Below are 27,021 nucleotides of genomic sequence, written 5' to 3'. Positions count from 1 at the left end.
TGAGTAGTGAAGAGGAAATTCATAGCCAGTTAAGCAAGTACTTTCAGCTAAATGATGGAAGAATTCTCCAGAAAATACATAAGTAAATAAATTATTAAAGAAAATACTCTAGTGCAAAATGTGCAGGCAGGCCTAATCCCGGTACTTCCTATCTGTTGAAAGCTTTACTTGGCAGGATTAACATTTTAGTGTATAATATATGCCTATATTTGACTACACATTTCACTTAGGAATTACTTCCAAATAGGATTTCTAGCTCTATTTCAAAGATTAGACATGTCACTTTCACATGTAATATGGTGGTGCAAGATGTGCTAGTTAGCATCATTTCTGAGCAAGATCTCAGCTGAGACTGAAACCACATTATGCAAGACACTGCTCATACAGGTAATTCTGGATAGTTTAAAATGTAAAAAATTAAAGTTACGATGGGTGAAGAAGCTGAGTACTATTATTGTCCTTTTATAGCTAAGGAATTTAGAGGATCTTAAATACAGAATTAAATTACTTATTCTGGAAGGCATGTAGGAAGTTATGAACTAACTGAACCCAGCTGTTGAACCAACTGCTTGACTGTGTCTGTGTCTGCCCTATGGGACAGGAAAGGTCCTTATTCCTGGTGAACAGCTTGTCTGTGTCCTGATTTCACACCACCATCGGGGCTGTCAGTGCAGCATTGCCCAGGTGCCCTGCTTTCCTATAGAAAGCCCTCAGCACACTCCAGGAGATGCCTCTGTCTAGACGATTAAAGGATAAAGGCTGCAAGACACACCATAAAGCACACCTGCCACAAAATGGATATACATCTAGGAGGATTCTCCCTCCGATCTTGTTCTGTTAACAGTTACTCAGAGTTCAAAGTCTGCAGTTCTAAGATGGTTAGTCCCATTGCGTTCTATTGACGCAGCTATTTTGGCGTTACATTCACTGCGTTTGTTAATGATCTTGCACATGTCAAATAATCAATATAAATAAAGAGGGAATCTCTGAAAGCAATAACCAGCACTACCTCCAAATAATTCATTACATAAATTCCTAAATATAGAGACTTGTTCTACAGATCATTGTAGTTTCTTGACATGGCTCTACTGCTAGTATAAATACTCCTTATGTTACGGTGTACTATAAATACAGCAGTGTGTTCAAGTTACTCAAATTTATTAAGTGGGGCAGCTTTTTCAAAATGTCAATTTCTGGTCAAAACACTGACATTTTATGAGAGCTGCCTCACTTGATAAATGTGTGTATAACCTGAATGGACTGTTCTGCCTGGAGTGTGCTATAAGTGGAGAGAGGACTCTTCATGCAGGATTCAGAACAATTGAAGAACATATGTAGATTGTTATGTTTGAAATGAACATTTTAAATTTCCTTTTTATGTAATTTTATGATATTATATATTCAAAGGCTTCAGAAGTATTTGAAAAGTGTAAGGCAATTGCAGATTAAAACCTAACCGCAGCAAATGCTAAACAGTTGAAGGCGTTAGTGTGATCCTTGCCTCATTTCCACCAACTACCATGGCAGAAGGATTTCTTGCTGTGCCCGTGAACTGACAGGAATTTGATTCCTTGTGTGCCCTTGGACAAGTCGTTTAGTTTCCCCATATCTTGAGTTCTTCTTCTGTAAAATTAAAAGATTCATACTTAGTTAATTTTCATGGGCATAATGATGCTTAATTAATATTTATATAAGTTTATAAGAGCCTCAGAAAACAGATTCTTAAGGCAGTTATTAATAATCAAAATAAATTCTTTTATTAATGGATTGAGTGATGCACATGACACAACATTGCTAGGCAAAGGAGAGACAGAGCATTCTGGTTAACAGGATTTTAGACTAATGAAATAATTCTTGTAAGGAATTTAACTTGGCTTAGCTATGTTTCTCCCAGTCAAATTATATCAAACTTGCAAGGAAAACTCATTTTCTCTTTCAGCATTGATACATAATGAAAGCCAATGAAAATACTAGATGCCTAGAAAATTCAGACTTAAGTTTGCTGGGGAGCCTTGATCAAATAGTAGTCACAACCTGAAATTGTGTTTGGCAGTTTTGAAACCACAACACTATCAAATTGATTAAAGCTGCACAGTGCTGTCATTTGGATGTTACAGTTTAGGACAATTGACTTTGAATTTTGAAGAATACTTTCCTATTATCCCCAAACTTAATATGTTACTTTAACATCAGGCTTTTGGGGATATAAAATAGAGTGAAATCAGGACTGGTGAAATCTTTTTTCACTACACAGCACCTTTTATGAGTCCAAAACATGCAGAACAAAAACAGATAAATGTGAAGATCCACTGAATTAATAGCTGTAAGTAGCACAAGAAATCATTTGCTTCCAATAGTTCTGTATTTTTCTCAACACAGAATTTAGCAACAGCTAATCATTAGAGCACATAGGGCACTCTATATAGACATTGTAGAGGAAAGAGCAGCAAAGTCCTGGAAACAAGCCACCTCCTCTAGATTTAACATTAACAGTTATTTGAAACAGTTTAATCCTTTGTGATTTTCTCCTATAGGTACTTGGATCATAACTGTGAGTCATTCCTTAGAAGCAGGGCCCTGCTCTCCATCACTCATCTGGAATAAAGAGTCTGGGTTTTTTAGTTTGTCCTTCTGAAGCGCTGCAAACTTGGATCTTTTCAGAGTAGCGGACTGTTCTATCCACAATCCTATGATTGAACACCTTGAATTTTAACGGCTGAATTCTTGTGCTGCTCCCCATCAGCAGCTAAAATTGTTCACTCTTTCTTGAAGCTTATTCTCTTTCACTGGACGGACACGTCAGAGGTCTGTAGCACATAGTACTTTGGTGCCTTCCATGAAAAAAGATCTTCATAATTGTCTCTAAAGCAGGGTTGGGCAAGACTGGTACTGTAAGTATGTTTACATGGATGATATCCTTACTCACGTTTAGGTGTATGAGTGTCATCGTTATTGAATGGAAGAATTCGATGTTTACTAAAATGATTTTCGTGTTCTGAGTGAATCTGAGTTTTGTTGCTCTGAGTGTAGTGCTGCTTCACTTTTTTCTGGTTTTGAGTGAGTTTTCTTTTTCAATATACATTTTCATTGTTTAAATCAAACAGTACTGCTTATTTCCCTCACAATACGATTGTACATTTATAAGCAGTTTAACAACCAGACTGCTCTCACAATGTGTTCAATGAAGGATAGAAATCAAGAGGTTAAAGCTTTAAGATGTTAAACAATAAAGTAGGAAAACAGTGCAAATAATGTTCTTTCCCTTAGTGACATAGTATCCTTTATTAAAACCCAGAGGCACTATTCATCTGAGAGTTACTCTTTATTTCTGTGGCACTCACAGGCTTTCCAGAGGCAAGGGAAGAGTTTCTTCATAGATTTTACATACACCTCAGAGCTTTTGCAGAAAGCTTCTTGTAAAAATAATAAAGAATGTAAACTTGGTGAAGCTGAAGCTGAAGAATATTAATAAACCTGATTTAACCCAACTTTTAAGGAGATCTTTTACATTAGTCTCGTCAATTGATCACTATCACATCAATTATTCACAGACTGGTCTACTGGGAATATTCAGGTGGAGAAAATGATGTTGGACTCAAAGTAAGCACTAGAAAACCTATTTGTCCTGTCCAGGAAAAAAGAAGGAAAGAGCGATCTGGCTGAACCTATTCCTCCATCAAACTGTAGGAAAATACAGTAACATGAAGTAGATGACTCTAATGAAAGAATATCAATTTAGAAATTAGTATTCAATGAGTTATAAAGAAAGATCAAAGAGAAGATTCTGAGAAAGATGTAAAAATGAATAAAAAACTGATGTGGCTTGCAGTCTTTCACAGAGAAATGGAAGAAAACCAAGAATGAAATACAAGTTTTAATTGACATGGAAAAGTACCTGCAGAACTATATAAAATTTCTGTTCTCTTTTAAGTACTTCCTTGAGTAAAATCTAAATATGATCCCAGTGCAACCACTCAAAACAGGCACCAAGCCACCACAGGAAAATAGGCTCCCTACTCGTTTCAGTAATTCTGTCATTGGGTCCATTATTTTTCATTCACTGCACAATTGAGAAAGCAAGTTCAGACAGACATCATGTTAGCAATTTCTAAAACTTTTCTCCTATGTGGAAATCATAGTAGTAAATTCATAATCTCTGTGTTGCTTATTTTGAGTAGAAATGTATCTGAGCAACTGACTTGATCCAACTGCAGGTGTCTCAGTTGGTTTTTCTTCTGGAGCCAAAGACTGTGGATCACTTGACTTTGAAGGAAGTGTGTTGATTTCCATCAGATGGAGTCTGAAAGGCTGTAATAAACGTTCATTTTCTCTGAACAGTCACCTGAACCAGAAGTAGAAGATTTTGGGTTCTCATAGGAACTGAAAAAGTTTATAGAAGAAAGCAGAAATTTTCCAAAAGTACCTGGAAATACCTGAGCTCATGAGATACCTATTTACTCTGCAGACACTTAAGTTTTAACTGTTGTGAATAAATGGTACACAATTGTTGATAGTTTTGATGCACTCATATATAAAACAAACCTCTTATTTTATGAAAACTTTTCATGCTTCAGATAGAGTTAATCAATTTTGCAGAATTAAGAATGAAATAAATTATGTATCGTCACTTATAAAAGAAAAATGGTCTTCACACATGAAAAATTCATTTACCGGTCGCTAACACGGTTAAATCCCTGTACGGTGTTGCCTTAGGCATGAAGACATGATCAGCACAAAGCAGGGCTCTGGAAAGAAAATATTCTTCTCTTGAAAAGCAAATTAATCATTTCCATCTTGAAGAGCAAGTAGTTCATCACTGGTGATTTCAGCCAATGTTTTATCTTGAAATCTCTCTGTTTAGGCTGTATGGTTATGCCATAAATACCACTGTGGGTATCTAAAACCACTTGGCACATGGTTGTTGCTGTTGCTGAGTCTAAGGAACATCTCTTTCTCATCTCTTTCCTCTGACATAATGAAGTTTTGTGCAGACACATTACAGTGTGTAATGTGAGCTGTGCCACTCATTTCTCCTTCTGTCAAATGGTCTTTTATTTTGGATGATGGTATATTATTCACTATACCTTCTGCTTTCGTTCGGGATTCTGTCCTTGGTTTCCTTGCAAGTATCACCATAGCTTTGCTGCTCAAAAGACAGAAACTAAATACAGTATAACGCTGGCAGAATTCAACTGAAGAATTTACAATGCCAATTAGTCAGAGGAACACACTTTAAGAATGTGTTACATGATATCTGGAAAATAATTCTCCAGTTTGTAAGGCCGTATGACTACAGAAAATCAAAACTAAAATTCTCCAGTTTGTAAGGCCGTATGATTACAGAAAATCAGAACTAAATTTGCTTCTTCTACAAACCTCAGTAGTACTAAGAGTATGGTTCATAAATGACCTAATTTTTTTTCTTGCTTATTTTGAGGAATAAAATGTTGAAGGTCTAAACGACTTGAAAACATCTGTTAGAATTTTCTTTATGGTTAATTACAATTGCTGTAAACACACATGCTAGGGCACACATGTGCCTGAAGTCCTAAATTGTAAAGAAATAGTCAGAAATAGTCAGAGGCATATGCTCAGCTGAGAAAGGTTGTACTACTGCTTACACAGTTCTGGCTGTTGGACTTCCCCTACAGCTTTCTGCGGCAGCGCAAGCACATTTACAGCTATGAAAGGGCTCAACCTGACGGAGAAAAGAAAAGCTGGGATTCCACTGGATGCAGCCAACCTGCAGGCTGACATCTGTGAATTATGCAAAAGGAGGAGCAGAACGCAAGCTTGACCTTATAAGCATGCTGTATTTTCAGTGTAAGAGGGAATGGAGGAACACTCTTGCCTAATAATTACTGAAGTTGGGAGGGAACTTATTCCTGTGGTGCTTCTCAGGGAAGAATAGTTTGTTTTGGCTTGTCTCCTCAAGTGGAAACATAACTGTGAATTAAAAAATGGCATGCTGAGTTTTAGGAGTGGCTTTTTTGCTGCTTGCCAGAGAAAAGCGGTAGGTAGAGGGCAAGTTGTCATTGATTTTTGAAGCCTGAGTGCGCTTTTCATACCCTGATGGTGAATAGTAAGCAGTGTAATGCTGCTCATGATAGAAAGTTTATGAATAATGCTAATAAATGGAGTGTTCACACTGCTGTTCTCCTTCCCTGACATAACATAGCCACCTGCTCCCTACATTTGGAAGAAGGTGGTAGAAGATAAATTCCACCTTATTTAAGAATATGAGAAGCTAATTTGTTCACAGTAAGATTGTAATTCCACAAGCGGTAGGCTTCTTTTCTTTGTTCAAGTTTCTTTCTAGTTCTGTTTGATAATTTATAATGAATATATTGTTATTTATTAAGTTTAATTATTTCAGTAATATTCTTCTGTATGTCATGTTCAACAGCAGTAATGAAAATGCTATCACTATTACTTTAGCACTGGTGTGAATGTAGATCTGGATGGTGCTATGTGGAGTCAAGCAACAGGTCATTATAGGTTTTTTAGTATTGATTTCTTGAAGAAGAAAAAAAATACCATTACCATCATAAAACATAAACTGAATTTTTGTAGACCTTAACTACTGAGTCATTTCATAAATTTCCAGGCGAGATACAAATGATGACGATTTTATTAACGTGCAATACATTTGAGAAGCTGTCAAGAGTGTAAATAGAAATACATATGTAACACTGAACTATTGCAGAATTTGAATAACTTTTATGTGGTGCTGCCATCAAAAAGCAGGGCTTACTCCATCAAACCTGATTTCATAAGGACCACCAAAATTAAACCACATGCACAATATATACATGCACAAGTAGAGCTTTTGGGCAGGATTGTTGTCATTCTGGAGCCAACATAAACTCATGGTCTAACTGGTTCAAACAAAATATACATAACTCATTTCTACTCTTGATTTTTTCTCATCAATAAGATCTTATTACAAAGGAAGAGAATGAAAAAGCAAACAAGAACTAGAGTTCATGCATGTTTTCATATTAATGTCTCCTTCCTTATTTCATGGAAAACTTTGCTTACACACTTAGATATTTCAACTATAACTGGATGGTAGGTTTCACTGAGAAGAGACATAATTTATTGTCTATGTTACTATAACACAATTTTGCAACAAACCATGAAGGATCCATTGTCATGTCACAGAAAAAGAGTTTGCTTTGTATTCTTCCTTTTGAAACAAACATGACATTACGCTTTCTCGGCTAACAACTGGGAGTTACTCTGTAGTTGAACTACATTTTCTAGAACAAAGCCTGAGTCAGCATAATAAATAGAAATCATATATTCCCATTGGTGCATGGAAAAGAGAGTTTAAACAGGGAATTTTTAAGCAGTACAACACTTCTTACCTTTTTTTCTCTGTGAGTGAAATTCAACATTGTGCAGAGTGTATGCAAGCCCTAAATACCACATATGTTCTCTTTTGAGAGCTAATGGGGACTTAGGTAGTTCATAGGTTTTGTTTGGACATGGAATTTTACCTGTGTGCTGCAAGGCACTTTCAGAAGTCTGTAAATGGATTCAGTAAGCGTTGCTCACATTAGACTGAGTCTTGGAATGATTTTCTCACTTTCATTATTTTTCTCTCCTTTTTGAATGCTGCTTAATAGCCTCTGCCAGGTGTGACTTACTGCTCTTGGACTCACAAACACAATATTGAAAAGCAAATTCTTTTCTGTAACCAGATTTCATTAAATGGCAGTTTTTGTCAAAGACAAATGATACTCCCATAAGAAGACATCCTCAGCCCCATAAAAGTCTTCATCTCTCTCTCATCTTTCATGTCATAAATAACATGCTACTTTTGATATTGTATAAGCTTTGCTTCCCATCTTTGCCTGTTTTTGTGAGGGGAAACAGGAATACAACAAGTGTTCTATTAATAGGTACTATTGCTTAGTGCCATTGCTTAGGAAGGCAAGTGCCTGTGTGTTACAAATTGTAGCCCACAAAACATATGGACACTAGGACAAGTATCATTCCTGTAGCTACTATTAATCATGTGATGTAGCTGAAAAGTTTGTTTCTTTCCATTGCAGACTTAAAACTGCCACTACCCACAGAGCCTAGAAAAAGTTATATAAAAATGATCATGTACAGTAAGTGAACTGTCTTTGATACATTTTATGAGGTACAGATGCTCTTGTGAGGAAAGGCAAAAAGATCATATTTCTTACACATAAAACAACATTGTGCATAATATGAGGATGAATGAACCTCAAAGGCTTAGAATTAAGGAGCTGTTTGGAAAAAGGATGCACAAGTTCACATAAGCATCCAACTGTACTGTTGCCACAAAATATGACTGAAAATCTTGGTAAGAAGGTTTCCTGTGGAAGTATTTGTCATAACTTTTTTTTCAGGCCTGGAGGTCCTTTAGTAAGGGCCATAGTATTAGCCGATGTTACAATTAAGGTGAAAACTACATTTCAGAAGAGTCATGTTCCATGTGGTTCTGAGATGGTGCATTGCTGTGGTTTCTCTATTTGTGTATCTCGTCTTGAAGTTTCAGTGAAGAAAATTTTGGAAACAAATATGCTTTTCTGAGGTTACGTTAAAAAAATCATAATTAAACTTTGCTTTAAGCAACATAATTTGGGCTTTCATCAGAAAACCTATTTCCTTGAAAAAAGTTAGAGTCTGCTTATTTCTTTTCTTCAGTGGAGCACATGCACATGTGAGGTCAGTTTTCTGCACCATTGCCAATTAAATTACAGGTAAAATAGGTTTTCCTGCCAATTGTCTGGAAGGCCTTTGATTCTTCCATGCCCAATCACCTGTGACTGCCTGTCTCCCAACAGCTCACCACAGTATTTGCTTTGATTGGAAGCCTTATGTTTCCTCCTTAAAGGGTGGCACTTTTCTCACACATGAAGCCTGAAGCAAAGTATGCTTGAGGTGAGTGAAGATACGCATGAATAAAGCTGGCTACATCTAGAACAATGCATGAAAAGCCTCTTTCTCTAGAGAGTCTACTGCCAGGCCTTTTAGATCACCCATGATATTCCCCCTCACTTCTTTTCAAAGTGATACTGTAGATGAGTAGGATTTAATTGGAAATACAGTACTGTGGTAAATACTGTTACTCATAAACATAAATATCGCATACAGTTGCCAGATATACTAACAAGGACCTCAGAAATGTGTGTTGTAAGACAGTTTTATTGCATGCTAAACGTAAAAACCATTCTTCACGTATGCCCCCAAATGTTACAGTGCTCAAAAAAAGAGGGAGAATGTCATTCATCAAGGGAGACGCTGTTGTTTTGCTACCACTATTGGTATTATAGCTTCAGTGGAAGTTATTCTGGGCTCTGCTGGAACTGGCAGTCTGCAAGTCTCTAATGGAAGCAAATGATAGACTTCCTAAAGCGACAGTATCATTTCACTAATGTGCAACTAAAAGTATTCAAGTGAAATCTAATAGCTTCTACTTTCCAGAAACATTGTTAAAATAATTGCTCCCTCTTTTTGCAAAGTAATATTTCATGTAGCAGATTGTCTGAAAGGAAGGTAACCTAAACTATAACAGAATGTAAATTGCCCAGACAGTACTTTAATAATTCCTGAGTGGTGTAACCAGAAGGTTTCAACATACCAAGACACTGTGAGCTAAACAGGACCTGCCTGGGGATAATTGATCTGTTTCCCATTGTTCAAAAGGTCATGGGACTCAGTCCATCTTGCTTATTTTACTAAATTATTCGGTCTGTGCATTTATTTATCTATCATTAAGGCAGCAGTGTGACAGGTTTTTTGTAGTCCGTCTAATTTTATTTCCATTTTCACACTCTCAAATTTGTGTGCGTGTGTGTATTTATTCACACAAATACTTGGGTAGTGTGGGTATGAATATATGTATGTACACATATATATGAATCAAGGAAGAGAGAGAATAACATGAATAAGCTATTAGTGATGTACAATTAAAATATGATTAAAAGCAAAAGTAACATTTGGAAAACACTATATATCTGAGCACCTTGCCTTTCTTGGCATAAGCTGTATTTCACAGTATTGTTTACCATATTTTGATTTTTTTTTTTTTTTTAACAAGCAAAGAAGAATAGGGAATATATATGTTACAACACCATAACATGGGAGTTTAGTGCTGGACACTTCTGTGTACACTTCTGATCAAATCGGCAACAGGTGGTTTTGTGTTTTATTCTTCTGAGTCTTCCTGACTCAAACTTGCTTTGGTTTTTATTATTAAAAGAAGAATAAAAACACATTTCATTACCTCTATGAATTAAGCACAATCTCATGCTGTGTTTTTGATACCTCATTGCCTGCAAGCATGGTAACCGGCACGCTTGGTCTCTGGCATTTCTCTTTGCCCCTGCTTCAGAAAAGTAGTATAATCAGCAACTCAGAGTTTTCCTGCTAGACCTGAGTCTATTCAATTCCCACTCCCAGCTGAAACAGGTAGCTGGGGAGTTTAGGGAAAAATGAACGAGGTGTGGGATGTGGGAGGGCTGCGCTCTGCTCACCCCATTGTGCCATAGGGCAGCAGTGCTTTCAGAAACTGCTGCCAACCCCCTGCAGCTGCGGTGCACCATGGTCTCTTGTGATCCCTCTGCACTGTACTGTGGGCAGCTGCTGCCGGCCTGAATATGTAGCGCAGTCTGGTTGTACTTCAAAAAGAAGGAGACTGCTGCAGCTGAGCTGCTGCCGAGAGGCAACAAGTTTCCTTTGCAGGCTGAACCCTCTGTTGGTTTCCGTGTTCTTCAGATGATTGTCTCCTGCTAGTGACCATTGCATGGAGAAGAGCAGTGTGTGAGGGCATCTTGCCACATCAAAATGAGGGCCAGGAAGCGGGGGGAATAACTTTAAGCCTCTATAAAGCCAGGAGATCTCCCATTCCTTTCTGATCATATGGCTGTGGGCCTTACAATTGCTATCTGATTACAGCCTTGCATTAAGCTGACAATGCAGCTCACTGCCTGAACCTTGAAATTTAACACTCTGCAAGTATTTAACCTCCCCGAAATGCTGACAGCAACATTTGGTTTTAAGGTATATAAGGCCAAATTCTTCCCTCCCATAATTTCATTGGCTATAGTGAAATTATACCACAGAGAAATTTGTCACAGAAAATCCTAAAATAGCCAACCTTTATGTGCTTAAATCACTAATAACCTCTAGACACATAGTGCTGCATGAAATAAATAAATCCGCTTTTCAACCTTCAAAGTGTGTGTCTAATAAGAAAAGTGAGAACCTATCATGTGGCACCATTATACTCAACTGATCTGCTTCCTTTCAGGAGCCAGAATCACATTAGCTGGCTTCAGTGCTTGCATAGGATCCTTCCTGCTTAGCAATGTTAGTAGCCCTGCAAAGCCAGCGACCTAAGAAAAGACGAGTTGCATTTTATTCTAACTAATTTTGCTCTGAAATGATAGCTTAAACATATATTAGTATAATATGTGTATATGCATTGTTTTAATTCTGTAATTCATTATTACGAAATTTTATAACTGTATTGCTATATAATGAAACCTCTGTAATCTCTATCTGTCTAAATCTCAACTACCCCTCTGCAATCTCATTGAGAGCACTAGGACAAGCCAGATGATTCTGATCATATAATTAGAAGATAGTGGTGCTCATTGTCTGGTCTATCCAGCAGAGCAATTGCTGGGGAACATGCACCAGAAGTAATCCCATTTAAAGCGAAAGTCATTACTCCCCTGGACACCATGGTAGAGAAGACTTAAGCTACTCTGAAGACAGTTTGAGTTTAAAGTTACTGCGATGTAAACATCCAGCCCAACAATACCCATTTCCCCAGGTCACATCTCAGAGCAAGAACGTTCTTTAGAACTAATTAACCCCCATGTGGACATGCTGTGAAGACCATATATTAAAATAAGTCTTTCTGTGGACTCAGCAAGGCATAAACATGCACTTCATTGGAGCATGTGCCTAAAGCGTCAGCTGGGCTTGGGAAAGAGGAGCAGATCCAGCTTTAAGTGATGGGCAAATCTAGGTACTAAAAAATAAGAACACTCATGTCTTGTATACTGACGACAGAGAAAAGAAATTTTTCCAATATTTTAAATTCTACTAGTAAACTGGGCTTCTACTCTCATTCCTTTTTTGAGATCATATTTCTACTTGTCAGCCAGAATAATATCATGATAAATCTTAAGCAGCAGAGTTCATCTGTCTTTCAATTCCATGTGGGCAGAGGAAGTGGAGTCAAGTGTCCAGCCTTTGTTCTTTTCCTTGGGTTTTTGCTTTTGTCATTGTTTACAAAACCTGGGGGGCAGAATTCTTTTACGTTGTTTTATGTTCATCAGTGAATGTGGCCTAGAGGCTGGAACATGAGGTCTGCAATGTACAGAGTTTGAGTCCCCTGCAATAATATCAATACTGAATTATTTCTCTCAAAAAAGAATTATTTTTCTGTGCATGTTTGTATAAATTTCTTGCGTTCTTTTCTGTGACTTTTTTTGCATTATGTGTGACATGGATGTGTGGTTTTGAGAAGAAAGAAAGAGAGAGGTTTGAACCTTTAGAAATAAAACCTTGTTACTCGATCATTCTCTATATAATCAACAGAACTGGGACTTTCATTTTCGCCTCACAGCTGTAATGGTGCCTGAATTTATCTTTTCCATTAAGTTTCAGACTGTTTTTATTTGTCTCTTTTTCTCATTTTTCTGCCTGTGTGCATGCACGTGTGCACGCATGCACACACACACACGTACTTTGTCTTGTCCTTATATGCATATGTACACACCCCCCCACACTACTATAGGTAAAGTACAATTTAATTTCCCAGCGCACACTAAATCATTTATATGCAGTGAATCCCCAGTGTGTTAAACTGCTGGGGAGATGTGCCTGAGCTCTACAGGCAGAGTAACGTTGACATTATCTTCTCCTGCCTTGAATTGGACCTGTGGTTTTGCTCCCCATAGCGTAAACCCCACAGAAGCCTGAAGCAATATTCTCTTTATGTTAAACAGTGCATTGCAGTGTGTTCCAATGATTTTGTGTATAGGCAGTAACAGAACTCTGGATAAAGAGGAGAAAAGAGACAGTGTTTTGATGCATGATTTTCCTTATTATTCTCCCAGTAGTTCCCCTTTACATTTTAGAAGCAGCAGCAGGTGGTTTTTTCATTTAACACCTCACTGGATGGGTCCACAGCGCGAATTGGGCAAACTGTATTCCTGCAGTACACCAAAGGTTCTTGGCAGTGGCCTCTTACATGTCCGTGTGTGTATGATGTTGAAGGGGAAAGCTTGTTAGAGATGATATCCCATTTAAAACTGGCTCGCCAGGGCAGTGTAGTGGGTTTCAACTCTAGTTCGGGATGCTGGCACAAGGCGCTCTCACGCTACGTTGTTTGCTGCCCTGTTTGATAGTGCTGCTGTCACTGCTGTCTTTCCCTCATTCTTGCAGGTATTGGGGATCTCCAGGGAGCACAATCTTTGTGCGAATGAGGCATATGACACTGCAGGATGCAACTAGAGCATTAATGGGTCAGTGAGTGGCAGCTGAGCCTTCTCTCTGAGGTATTGAGCTGGCTATCACTGCCAGGAGCACAAGGTCTATACAGTGAAGTGTGCCAATTTAATTTTGTCATATGTGGCCTGGGTTGTACAGATAGGGCTGTTTCTAGAGCACTTTGACAATGCTAAAACTGATTCAAGCCACAATGCAACATTTAAGGATGCTAATTAGAAAATAATTGTGCTGGGCTGTACAGACTTTACCATTGTAATATATCTTAAAGGCTCCTATAGAATGGGAAAGAAGGTATTTTAATGCACTTTACATGCAAAATGAGGCACTAGATTTTGTGATTTGTAACAAAGCGCAGTACAATTGCCATCACCCAGTAAATCAGAAAGTAAAAATAGTTCTTAAGCAGTTAGTATCCTGCTTTATTTGCTAATTAAAATAGGGTTTGGAACTGCTTTTCAAAAATGATTGCTCTAATTAATTCGTTGTTCTTTTGCAGTTCTACCTTCTATACCATTTGAATACAAGGCAATCCATTGTGCTTCTCAAAAGCATGACAGCCAACAGGGCATCCTTCCCTTCCTCAGAACAACAGGCTTTATTGCTTGTCATTGGTTAATAAAATGTCTATTCTATACCAGGGCTAAAAAGTCATCCATATACACACTACCACAAATCTATTTGCAATAGAATAGAAGTATAAACCCACATTTTTAATTAATGTCAAATATTTTTTTAATTTGTGCAGAAATAAAAGAAAAACAGATGATCACTTTTATAAGGCCAGTGACAGATTTTAGCTTTAATTAATTTTTAAAGCTTAATAAAAGATAGTGATTATTGTAATTGCTATTCCTGTCACTGTGATATAATCTTTCATTTTGTGGTTGATGGATGATATTTAAGGCAGTTCCTACAGTTGCCTTTAAAACATTGCCTGCATTACTGACATGACTATGCAGAGTACAAGACATAACATATTAAAAGGGAATGAAGGGGGTGAAGTATGGAAAAAGATGCACTCATTTTGCATTCCTCAGAGTCCTCGAAAGTTTAAATATGATTCACATCAGACAGGACAGAGATTTAAGGAGATGTGATTGAAATATTGGTTGTGAATAGTCTGTTCTATTCTATTCTATTCTATTCTATTCTATTCTATTCTATTCTATTCTATTCTATTTGATAGAGGTAGCCTTGCATTTCCTCAAACAGATCCTGCTATCTGTGCATGTATATTATTCACAGGTTTTAGTGAAGAATTTAAGACCACAAAGGCTGCTTGCAAGCTGTTGTTTTGTAATGAGTTGTTCAACACAGGAAGATCTGTGTTCTATTGCTTGTTCTTTTTACTAGGAATTTTGAATGAAAGGAAAAATGAAGAATGGGTCTGGAACTGAAGTTCACTGAAGTCAGTAGAAAAAGAGATTCTAGATTATTTCAAAATCTGTTTGATCAAATCTGTAATACTTACAAGTAGTAGCATGATCCCACAAGTATCACTGGAGTGACCCCTCAGCTTTATTCAGAAAAGAGGCGTGACTCTATCACATCTTGTTTTATTTGACCAGTTCCACTTACAGTAGCTGACAAGAAAATTTTAAACTCTTCAGATTTTCATTGCCAGCACATTTGGAACTAACCTCTGTTTTCTTCAGTAGTGTATAGATTCATCATGATTACAGCCTGTCATATTTTAAAGAATTTAGGATATTAAAGATGAATGGTCCTAAATTTAGTTTTGTGCAGCTTTTTATACCTTCAAGCTAGAGCTAGGTCAGCATAGTGGCTTATGGATTCTACTTTGTGCAATATCTGGATACAAGGTGTTATGGGCACTGTATTAAATATTGGGTAACCGTAACAAAAATCCATTTTTCAGAAAAACATCTCTGTCAACCCAAACCTCCAAGCTATTTGAAGTTGACTTCTCCATATCTATTTGGTTGGTCATTAAAAAAAAAGTGAATATGGAAATGACCTCACACTATCTGGCTGCTCTCTGGTTAAGAAATTTCCAGCACAACAGTATTTGTTAGCAAATTATAAATCATGGGAAGGAAGCGGCACCTATTTACCTTTCTCTTCTTGCCCATCTGTCTTTTCAACAGCAGTCCAAGATCTAACAGATGCTTTTAAAGTTTTCTTCCTTAAAAATGAGCAAGCAGACTAAGTGGTCCCTCTGGGTCCTATAACACAAAAGCTTCTGTGGGAACAGAGGCAGTGCACAGCCTGTCTCTCCTGTGCAGGGTGCCTCTGGGCTTCTTGCAGAGGGCCTCCTCTCTGCCAGGCACACACTGATTCTTCCTGGGACAAGGTTCTTCCTACCCTTAGGAACTATACTCCATCCACTTCTGTGTATCTTCCACCGTCGTCTTGCTCACCTCCACGAGATCCTCATTTCAACCTGGCACTAAACTGTTTATGTTTTCTGTTCCATTTTTTCCCCCTAAGGATTTATTAAATTAATGACCCACATTTTCATAGCAATGAACCTTGCTGAGTGTTTGCATTTCTCAAATGGCTGCAAGTACTTAGCCTTCAGCCTCATGCTTCATGACATCATGGCTTATTGTTGTAATAGTTATTTTACATACATCTGGAATATGAGCTTGCATACTCAAGTCTTCATGCTCCTATATGCAATTCCTTTGCATTTCCACTTCCACCACCCAGCGGTTTTGTAGCTAGGCATTTGCAAAATGCTACGACAACATCATGACGTTTTTCAGTTAAGTCTATGTTTAAAAATAGCAAAAGAAAGAAAGATTTCTCCTGGTAGCAGTAAGACAAAAACTTCCACATGTAATTTGCTTCCTATTTTCACTATATTATTGTCATCCCTAAGTACCTGTCATCTGCTCTTGCCTATCTGATCTGCTGATTTTCTCTGTTGTCCTTCAACACTTTATTTTAATGGAGAAAGGTTTTCGGACGTGCTTCCTGATACAAAAAGGAGCTAACACAAGTTTTTTCTTCTGCATAAGCAGCATCTGCTGATGCTTCTACCTGTTAGAACAAAAATGTCTGTGGAAAAAGGCAAGAGTGTCTAGAAGGTAAAACAGAAAGTCTTACCAGTCTGAGTACTGATGAGGTATCTGCTGGGAAATGTGTGAGATGGAGCGGGGGGGAATGGGAGAGGCTGGTGGTATGGAGAGATAGCTGAAACAAGCAGATGGCTTGAAGGAAGCTGAGAAAGGCTGTTAGCACATAAAGCAGCAGACACTTGATGATGAATTGCCATTTTGAGTTGCTAGCTTTTTCTTCCTTATTTAGCTAACTACTGTTCTGATAATGACTTACATAATAGCTTCTCTGTGAAGACTTTAAGTCTCCTTTAGATTGAAGGTATCTTTTTTATAGAATGAAAGCACAGACTTAAAAAATCATTAAGGTCTAATGCAAGGAGAGGAAAAAACTGGGATGAGAGAAAGGTAACCATGCAATTTGCTTCCTTTTCCCTTAATCAGATGAAAGTCATTCATTGCCCTATCAGTTGAAAATAAGACGAAGGAGTCCAGAGAAGGCAGCTCAAAATGGCCAGGCTGCTCAGGTTGTATCATCTACACCCATGCCTGAGATAGCTCATCCCAGTCCAGCTTTTATGTCCTGGACACAGGCTCTGTATAACCCCTAAACTCTTCCTATCTTCCTGCTTAAGATGCCTCATTACAGCAGTAGACCTGTTCATTACTATTTGTCTGACTTTGGACAGGTGCCTTATTTTACTCTGAGCCTTAGTTTCCCTAACTGCAAAATCTGGCTTACAACACTGGTTGATCTCACAGCAGCATGTCTGGGAGATGGGCACTCATTACAATATATCAGGTAATATAGTAATTATCAAGAACACTCAAGGAGGAAACATCTGTTCAAAGCAGGACACAAACATCTCATTTTGCCATGCCAGTGGAGTGCCAGGCAGACCCCTCCATCAGGATAGTCCTGTACAATCAACTGGTCACAGGAGAGAGGCTCTTTGCAGTACTTGTCTACATCAAGACAGTATGGGTAATATATGGCAGGTGTATGCGTGACAGTCACTGCTTATTTGGACAAGGGTGTACTAAAGCATATTTCAGAAAGCTATGAAATGTATGCATCTGTCACCAGGCCTGTCCTGAGTCTTCAGGCAGGGCTTTGTCTCTTGGGTTGTGAAAGACACTCTGGATTAGACCTGAAAAGTGTCTTTCATCACTGTTACCTAACAATGGAGTTGTTCTGGTTTTTAAGAGAACAGTAACGTACTGATGTCTTTCAAGGCAAAAGTGCATGCAGCCCTTGGAATCCCGACAGTACATGCGTTGGTTTCATTTTGTTAAATACATTGCTTTAATGTTATTCCATAATACCTATTCATTACTGGTAATGAGCATATAAATGATGATGAAGATATATCTCCAATTTTCTACTGTACCTGTAAAATATTAGTAATTTAAATGAGGCCATGCAAACTATAAAATTACAGCTTCACGCACTCTCATTGCAATATGATTGGATTGCCTCTCTAAATGGTTCATCATCAATCCCAATAAAGGCAAAGCATAGGTCTAACTGTTGTCTTGAATCCAATAGCTTAGTTTTATTGCCTCAGTAGCAGCTGTTTAAGTGCCCCTTCCTCTGCCACTCAGTGATGTGATATGCCTTTTCCATAAAGCAAATCCATCAAACTTGCCAGGATTCTGCTCCAGCCCACCACAAGTCATCCGCTTGGGTTTAGAACTGCACAAGTATGTTTAGACCGGTATAAGTGAGTAATGAAGTCACAAGTTCCCCTTATTTTCCCTTAACTGAATTAAAATTCAGAATAAAAAAAAAGAATATTCATCAATAGTTCTCAAAATTTCCGGCCATCTATAGGCCGTTACTTCCATGAAGAAAAGATATGGCAGGATAAGAAACATCTGGAAATACAAGAAGTCTTTGGAAGTCTCCTAAAAATATTGAAGTACTAATGAACTCTGGGTGAAGAATTTCCTGCTCTAGCTGGTCATTAACTGCTAGGAAATTCCTGGACTGGACGTCATTACCGATAAATTGTGAAAATATTCATGAAATAAATCAATTAGGCAATTAACTTACTAAAAGTTTAAACTGAAATACACAAATATAAATGTAAATATGTGTTACCAGGGCCTGGAGTTCTATTCAGTTATGAGTATTTTCTTAACAGGTGAAGTTTAATAGTAAGCAGGAGCTCATTTTCTCTGATGACCTGGGTGTATAAGTGTCATAACTTCTAATGATTGTAATTCTTGTTCCAATTTCAGTATGTTATTTGAAGTAAGAAAGAGTAATGATGTCTTAAAAGGGGAAAAAACCCCACAGATGTAAATTGAATCTGATCAAAATGAGGGTAGAAAGTGCAAATTATTTTGCCATTTCCTGATCCAGTTTTAGAAATAGTACTTACATAACCCATACTCAGACAAAATTGCTTTTTTTCCCTCACTTTAAATATTTATTCTTGAGTGGAAAATTCACATTTACTTTGATTTAAAATCCACTTCACTGTAGTGGCTGGGGATCTGTAAGCATGCATACTATGGAAACGTTTCTTTGTAATTTCTGGGCCTCTCTCATCCCTGAGTTGATGCAGAATGAAAAATTGCTTCCTCTCTCTTTCGTATCAGTTGCAATGGAAAAGGTACTGCTCAGCATGAACACATGGTAGGCACTCTAGAAAGAAGGAAGGTGCAAGGAAGTGATCACGTATTGCATTGGATGCCTAGGACTTCTCTGGCCATCTACCTGGGAATATAGTTCTGTCCCTATAGTTCAGAATTTCAAGTTTTAAATGTCCTGCTGTCCTATTTAAGATGAACTTTTTAGATATATCTTGGTGCATGTCAGGAATATTTTAAACAAGGAAAACATTGTTTAAATGGAAAAGGATAGCATTCATTTAACCTCCTTGACAGTGTAGCTTTAACTGTGCACCTTTTGATTGTGTGCAATAATGAAAGATCTTTATAGTCTTATTCTTATGTATTATTTCCCAGCTAACCTAATTTATGAGCAGGTTGCTAATTTACTCTTCGAATGCATATGAAATACAAGTAATACACTGCCAGGATGATTCCCACAAAATATATTTCTGCTTTGTTTTCTAAAACGAAGATTATTAATACTCTGTGACAATAAAATATAATGTTATTATTTTGTTTTCAGGAGATTTTCACAAACATTTTATGCCAGAAGGAGAATAAATACACACATCTCCACTACAGCTACTGTATTTATTTTATTATAATCTTCCATTGGTTTGCATTTTTCAGCCTAGAGTTTTGCAACCTGGATGATGATGGTTATGCTGATGAAGTCGTTAAGCTAATTAATATATAATAAAGTAATAGCTAGGTTTATCTCTGCACTTCCACACTACTGCCCTGTAACAAGGGCTGTTTATAAATAAGCATTCATGCTGAAAAAAATAATTCTGTGAACACAAGTCATTTCAGGCAGAAAAAAACCTAATGCGGCAAGATTGATGAAAAACGAACTCATCACAGATTTTGGTGTGAATTTAAACTTTTGTCCTGACAGGTTTTATCATTGTCCTTTAGACAAGCGTAAAACAGCACCTGATGAAAATCCATGAAAACAACAGTTTATAGAAACTTTCATAAACACTTTTCCTCTGCTTCAGAAAACGGCTTCATTCAGGGACTAATGAATGTATATGTGTAATTGAGACAAATTCCCATAAACTGAATTTTGAGGTCTCCAGTGGTTACCACGGTATTCCACACATCCATCCTATTCAGCAGGCTGCTTAAGTGTATGATTTAAGATAATGCTTAGGAAATACCAGCATTGCTGGCATGAAAACAATCGATACTTACAATAATTTGCTAAATAAGTGTACTGCTGAATTGGGACGTTTACCATATGCTAATATAAATATTTTGAGCCTTTTCTAGGCAAGTGTCTAAGCACAGGATTTTCACCCTGAAATTTAGTGAGTAATTTGAAGAAAATAGCTTACTCTATTTATTAGTCATTTTAATAGGGGAGAGGATGTTAGTTATTTTTTCATAATCGTGACACAATTTTGTGAAGTGTGCGTCTTTTCATCATTCATCAAATAAGCTCTCCAAATAATTTTGAAAATTTATTAAGAATACCTCATTGCAAATATCAAAAGCTATTTCACTATAAATGTCAATATTACCAAGTTCACATTTTCTTATTTTCTGGTCTGACTGGAGTCTTTGGTGACATATTACATTTTTTTCTGTTCTCTTGTTCATTGACTTACAAAAAATGGGTTTTCTGAGGCTAAGCACTTGGGTTTCAGAATTCCTTTATTTCTAATACTTTTGGAAATTTTAAAAGAAAATATAGTTTCTGTGAATATACTTTCCAGGAAGTTAACATTCTGGAAAAGAAAACTGACAAAAGGAAGGAGTGAGGTTTGGATTTGTTTTATCAAATAAATAACGTATTAAACAATTTTTAAAAAAATATTTGCCTAGATTCTAGTAGAATTGTAGCATCCTCACTAAATGGAACTAAAACACTTCCAGGCTTGATTGTAAATGAGGTTTCATTGTGTTCACTTGCATCATGTCTGATTTTTATTGTACAGTCCACAAAATGTGTAATCCTGTTTCCATTATTGTACAACACAGGGACAACCACATCTTTATTTCTACAAACCTACTAATTATTAATTACCTCATCTTGTTTCAAAGATGGATCTAAGATTAAACTATTTTATGAAAGGCTACATGGGCAAATCTATATCATAGATATAGATCTGTGCTTTAAAAAGTGGATTTCAAATGCACTGTTGCCATGACTCTTTCTTAACAACTACTAAATATCTTATTTTCGCAACAGTTATGCCTTCTGCCTAGGGCTGTTTTGTTTATGGATTATTTGGGAGTTTTTATTCATAGACATGTCCTAGATCACAGCAAGAGTAAATCTTGGAGGGACTATAGGAAAATCATTAAAAACATCTCCGTATTGATTTTGCATGTTTTTGTCCACTTGATAAAGGAAGTACATAAAAGCTTTAGGAAGCAAAGAGGTGCCTACATGTAGTACAGTGATCAGAATAGTTGAAATCACAAGAACTAAAGCAGTTCCCTGAGTCAAAGGAATATTTTATTAGAATAACACAATAAATTTTAGCAGTTGTCTTTAATGAGTTTCTAAATAAGCTTTAATATCCTTAATACAATATAAGTTGATTTGATAGCCAGATTCATGGCATCATTTGGATTAGCAACTACCCATTTCCCCTAAATTAGGAGCAGTTAGGAAATGAGTTATTAATAGACTGTGGATTAGAAAAAGTATTTTTGTGAACTTTTTTGCATTATTATTTATTTCACAACTAATAATAAATTGTCCCATCAAGCAATTGTGTCCCTCCCATTGCGACTGTCCTTTCTAAACAAAATTTGTAAATATGCAAGAGAGTCCTGTCCTAGTTTTGTATGAGGAGTAGATGTGAACTATGTTTGAGATAGTTTAAAATGCTTCTGTTGTTTCTAAATGAAAATATGTCATATTTCTAGCAGATTAACCTCTCGTACCATTCCTGTTAGTGGATTCCAATATCTGTACAAAAAAACTCCAGAGAAACTACTTACCAGCTATTGAAATGCAGACGAGTAAAAGAAAAAGTGGGTTGTAAAACCTTCAAATCAGCTGTGAGTTTGGCCCAGTTTTTAAAGCATATTTACATGACTTTAACCCACAAGTTCCGGTTTTCAGGGTGGAAAATTAAATGTAGACTCATTTTAAAAAAATACTCTCCCCGTAGCCTTCTACTACTAAAAATATGTTGGATTTTATTTCCCATCAAGTTCCAAGTTTGAGAACAGCTCAGATTCTGGGAGCTAGGGATGTGTCCTGTTCAGGATGGACGCACTTACCTGGTCTTTGACTGTCCTTATCCCAGGCATTTTAGGTCAGTGCTTTCCTCTGGGATCCTCCCTGGCTGAACTGACACTGGCTGCTTCTGAGAAGTGTCTTCAGAAAAGGAAATATATTATAAATAATAGTGAACCAACCTCCTCCACCAAAACATATTTGTCTTTTTCTGAAGGCAGAATTCAGTGTGTCCATGAGATTTTTCAGTTTTATTTGACTGGAAGTGCTGATCATAAAGGTTATGCTGAAAGTTTTCACCCCAAATGCCTTTTTACTTTTTTTCACCTCCCTTCAGTATTCTTTCACACCCATAATTTTGTGCTTTCCTACTGGGCCATGTCCATTGTCCATTATTGATGCATTTGTTCAGAGCCCTTGAAACTGGCACAGTACAGCTGCTGTCTTCCATTGGGTTTTTTTAGATTTGTTCCCATTAACATTTCATTGTAATACAATGTTATCAGAAGAAAAGCAAGGATGATCTTGTTAATTAAAATGGCATTTTGGATAATCTTAAGGTGATGACAAATGGATAAAAGCCAGGACATGTAGTGTAAAGGCTGACATGCTTTTCTAGGCTTCTCATGTTGGGCTCAAGCTTGGTGATAGAATATGCAAGCTAACTATGGTACTGTCTCAGTTTTAAGTTCAGGATGTCTTATTCTTATCAGAAAATCCATTGTGTCCTATAATTAAAAATAAGATTTTGTAGCCACAGGGTTTCCCTGGAAAAGCTATACTTCTTTTCTGCATGTTGCACCTTGAAATATAAAAGCTCCCTCATCCTCTGCTGTTGAGGCAGCAAGTGTTTAATCTCTTAATTCTAGAGCAGAAGAAAGCGGAGTGAGCTCTTCCTTCTCATCAGGATTTCCTTTTTGCTCTTCATTTTTCATTGCTTGTCTTAATCTTAAATGTGTCATCCAGACTGAAACTGAACGCTTAGCCCTTCATTTCATTACAATTATGCCATGCTTTCTGAGGTTCAAACTAGCTCATGCACCATTTATAAATTTTGCAACTGATGCTGAATGCTAGGCTGTGATGATACCTCAATGGCAGAACTTAAACGGTTTCTTTGCAATAAGCGGGAATCCTTGGATGTTGGGACTTCAGCTGTAGTTTACCCTCTTTCACTTTCTGTTTATTTTTACAGATTTTAAAATAATTTTTCATTACTGTTATAAATAACATCCTAAAGAACCGTTCCAAACAAGAAATTCAATCCAATTCCAATTCAATCCCAATTCAATCCAGATAGCCTGATTTTCTCCAACCCCTGAGAAATAACCAGGTGGCCTCTTAGTGAAGCCAGGAAAGGGATAGTCTATACTCCCTTGCTGGACAGTTCTGATGGTGGAGACCACTAGAGATCTTTCTACAGAGTGTGTTGAAGTTAAAAAACCCTGGTCATGATGGCTTTCCAGGGCAATTGTGAGGCTAGTGGAAGCCCTTACAAATGAGTATTGGGAATCTGTGTATTCTGTGTGAGGTTTCTGGGGGTTTTCAACTTCTTATCACCTCTTAAAATGAGAGAAAAAAGGAGAGAGTGATTTTCTTCTTTATGTTTTAGAAGGAGTTGGTGTTTTACCCTTGTTCTCTGAATGATTGTGGATGAATAGGTGTAGCAGTACTTCCAGCTCATTGACTTTATGTTCAAGTGAATACCTGAATATATTGTTCCAAGAGATAAATATTGACTTATGCCAACAGTATTCAATAGCACCATTTTGCATGCTCACTATTGTACTTCAACAAAAAGAAGTGGTAACAAGGACTGCACAACTGCATGCATTCCTGACACAGGTCTTCATTCAGCTGCTCATAACTGCCTGGAGACTTAAATCATTCTTGCAAACTTTGAGATATTATCAAGGTAAGGGAATATGTTTTATCCTCCTTTCCCACTTTTGATTTGTCTTGAGTGGATTTGTTTGGTGTTTCCTGATCCTTCCTTGTCACTTAAATCCTGGAACAATAATACTTCATATTCTCTAGTTACATTTTGAAAGTTAGATAAGAATTGGGGATTTTTATTCATATTTGGAAGTCGAATCCACATGTAGAGTTGTTTCTAGCTCTAGACATGCAATGTTCAAGAATTCAGCAAGATTATTGTTTTTAAAAGGGGAGTGCTTTTTTAAAACTCCATGAACAATTGGTTCTTGGACTTATACTTCATATATCCATCACATTTCATTATCATGCAATAACTTTTCATGCCCTGGAAATAGAACAGCTTTCATTACAGTGGCACTATTATACAGTGTTAGTATTCCAAGAAATGAAATATTAGAAAAATGTACATTCGCAGATTGTATTACAAAAAATCTGTTAACACCCATGAAAATGAGGAAATTCAAAGTTAAGACCAAACATGGAGATTTCTGAAATAAGCATAACTACAGAGAAACCACTGCATTGTTTTGGTACTTCAGCTGGTCCAAGTCTTTCTTATGATATATTCTATTTCTAATATTGACTGTTTAACTGTGCCCATTCCCCTGTTTAGAAATAACAGGCTATCCAAAATAACTCCTGAAAACAAATTTTAACTTTGATCAACTAGTGTATGAGGCCAAATTCACATTTCCACTCTCCTTGTCTAAAGTTTTCCAGGGAAAGTATTGGAAAAGTATTCCTTTATAAGGCAGGCTGCTCTTTCACTTGAGGATCCAGGTGCACACGTTTAAACTAAGCCTTTTAATATCAAGCAGGTGAAAGTAAAACATAGAATAAACAATGCCATGAAAATGGTCAACCTACAAAGCCCTCTAAGAGTCTTGTCATAAAAATAATCTTAAAATACCATTATTTATTTCTATTCAATAGCTGGGCACCTGTGTAGGTTTGTATAATACAGGTATTTTCAGCTACATTGTGGACCTGACCCTGATTCCATTCTGTATTTGAAGCTCCCTTTGGAGTAAATTGCATATACAAAACACAGAGCACATAAAAATTTGAGTCCACAAAAATTCGTGGCATTAAAGAGTAACAGTCAGAAACCTGCCTCACTACATTTAATATTTTATCTTCCATACCTGATCGCCTTGTTAATCACTGGCAAATCAGTTACCAATTCCACTTTTTATTTCACTAAAAATACTTGTTATGTTCTGAAAGATTGTACTAAAGATACACTTTGCAAAAGTATTGCTCTTAAAGAAATGTATGTCTATTAACCCAAATTTGTGACATTGACTTTGAAAGAGAACTGACATGAATGAAAGGAAGTGTTTTCTTATCCTGACTGTCTCTACTATCCTGTTATGGTACAGGAATGAATTTAGCCCTATGAATTTAAATCAGTGAGAAAACAAAACAACAGTAAAACGTAGCTTGGTCTTCCTTCCAACTTTAATTTTCCTTTATGCATTGGCCATGTGCCGGCTAAATCACCTTGCATTCATTTAAATGCTTTACAGGTTTTCTCAGTCCTAGATATTTTTTTTTTTTTTAAACCAGGAGCTACAAGAAGAGTCACATCTCTAATGTTTGACCTCTGTTAGCTGCAATAATATATACCACAGGCCAATAAAGTGAGCTCATCAAAACTGTCTGTATGACTAAAATTCCCTCATTATCTTGTATAAGGAAGGTTATTCCTTGTTCTTTAACTTTTTAGCACTGATTTTCTGTTTGCCTGACTATTTCACAACAACCAAGGAAAGTATGCTGTGTAATTGGAGAAAAGGAGAAACATCCTGCTTCTTTATTGATATAGTCCATTAATATATATATCTCACCATGAAAAACTGACATTTATTTTTCATAACATCTGAAAGTAAATACATTTTAAGGGGCAGAAGAACAGCAGAGCCTTAGGCAGTGAGCAAAGTAAACATCAGGTGAAAGACAAAAGCCTGGGAGAATTGATTATGCCACTTGGCTGCTCTCCTGAGGAAGATAAAAGAGGCCAGGACATGCTCTGCTACTCCCCGCATGTAGAAGTCAGGCTTGGAAAGAATACTCTGACATCTTTGCCATGTAGATAACTCCAGCAGGCAAGTCTGCTGATTTAACTATTCACATTTTGTATTTTTTGTGCGTACTGATTGACAGCTACAGAACACATTCTACCAGCTTGGTCTTTGTGTACTGGCTTTAATGAAAAAGAAAGAATTAGGATAGGAAAGGGATTAAATTGAAAAGATAAAGTGATTAAATAAAATATTGGGATTCCTGAAGACTGGATATTCTGCTAAGCTAATGCAAGGAGAACTTGAGCCAAAGTGTCAGGCTGTATGCACACAGCCACGGACACTGGAGACTGTACGAACTTCTGCTGTTCAAAGCCTTCTGGGAAATGTAACTGCAAAAGAATCTGCAAAGAAGGCAGATCCTCAGCCTTTGAATGGCTGGGTCACAAACATGGCGTCACCTATTGTGCTGTAATACCTCCGAGCCAATATATCAACAGAGAGCATGCTGCTTACATTCAGTTCCCATTAAAACAGTCAGTTAAAACTCACAACATTTCTTGGTATTGTGCTGGATCAAACTGGAGGTGCCATGTAATGTTTTGCTGATACAAAGATCTAAAACATAGTCATTATCTGGGAAAGTAAGAACCTGAATTCTGTGAGATATGAAGTCTGCCCTCCAACAAGTGGGAGAGGAAGGAGCTGC

This window comes from Gavia stellata, chromosome 5, assembly GCF_030936135.1.
Source record: "Gavia stellata isolate bGavSte3 chromosome 5, bGavSte3.hap2, whole genome shotgun sequence".
NCBI classification, from domain to species: Eukaryota; Metazoa; Chordata; class Aves; order Gaviiformes; family Gaviidae; genus Gavia; species Gavia stellata.
Note: the sequence above shows the minus strand (reverse complement) of the source record.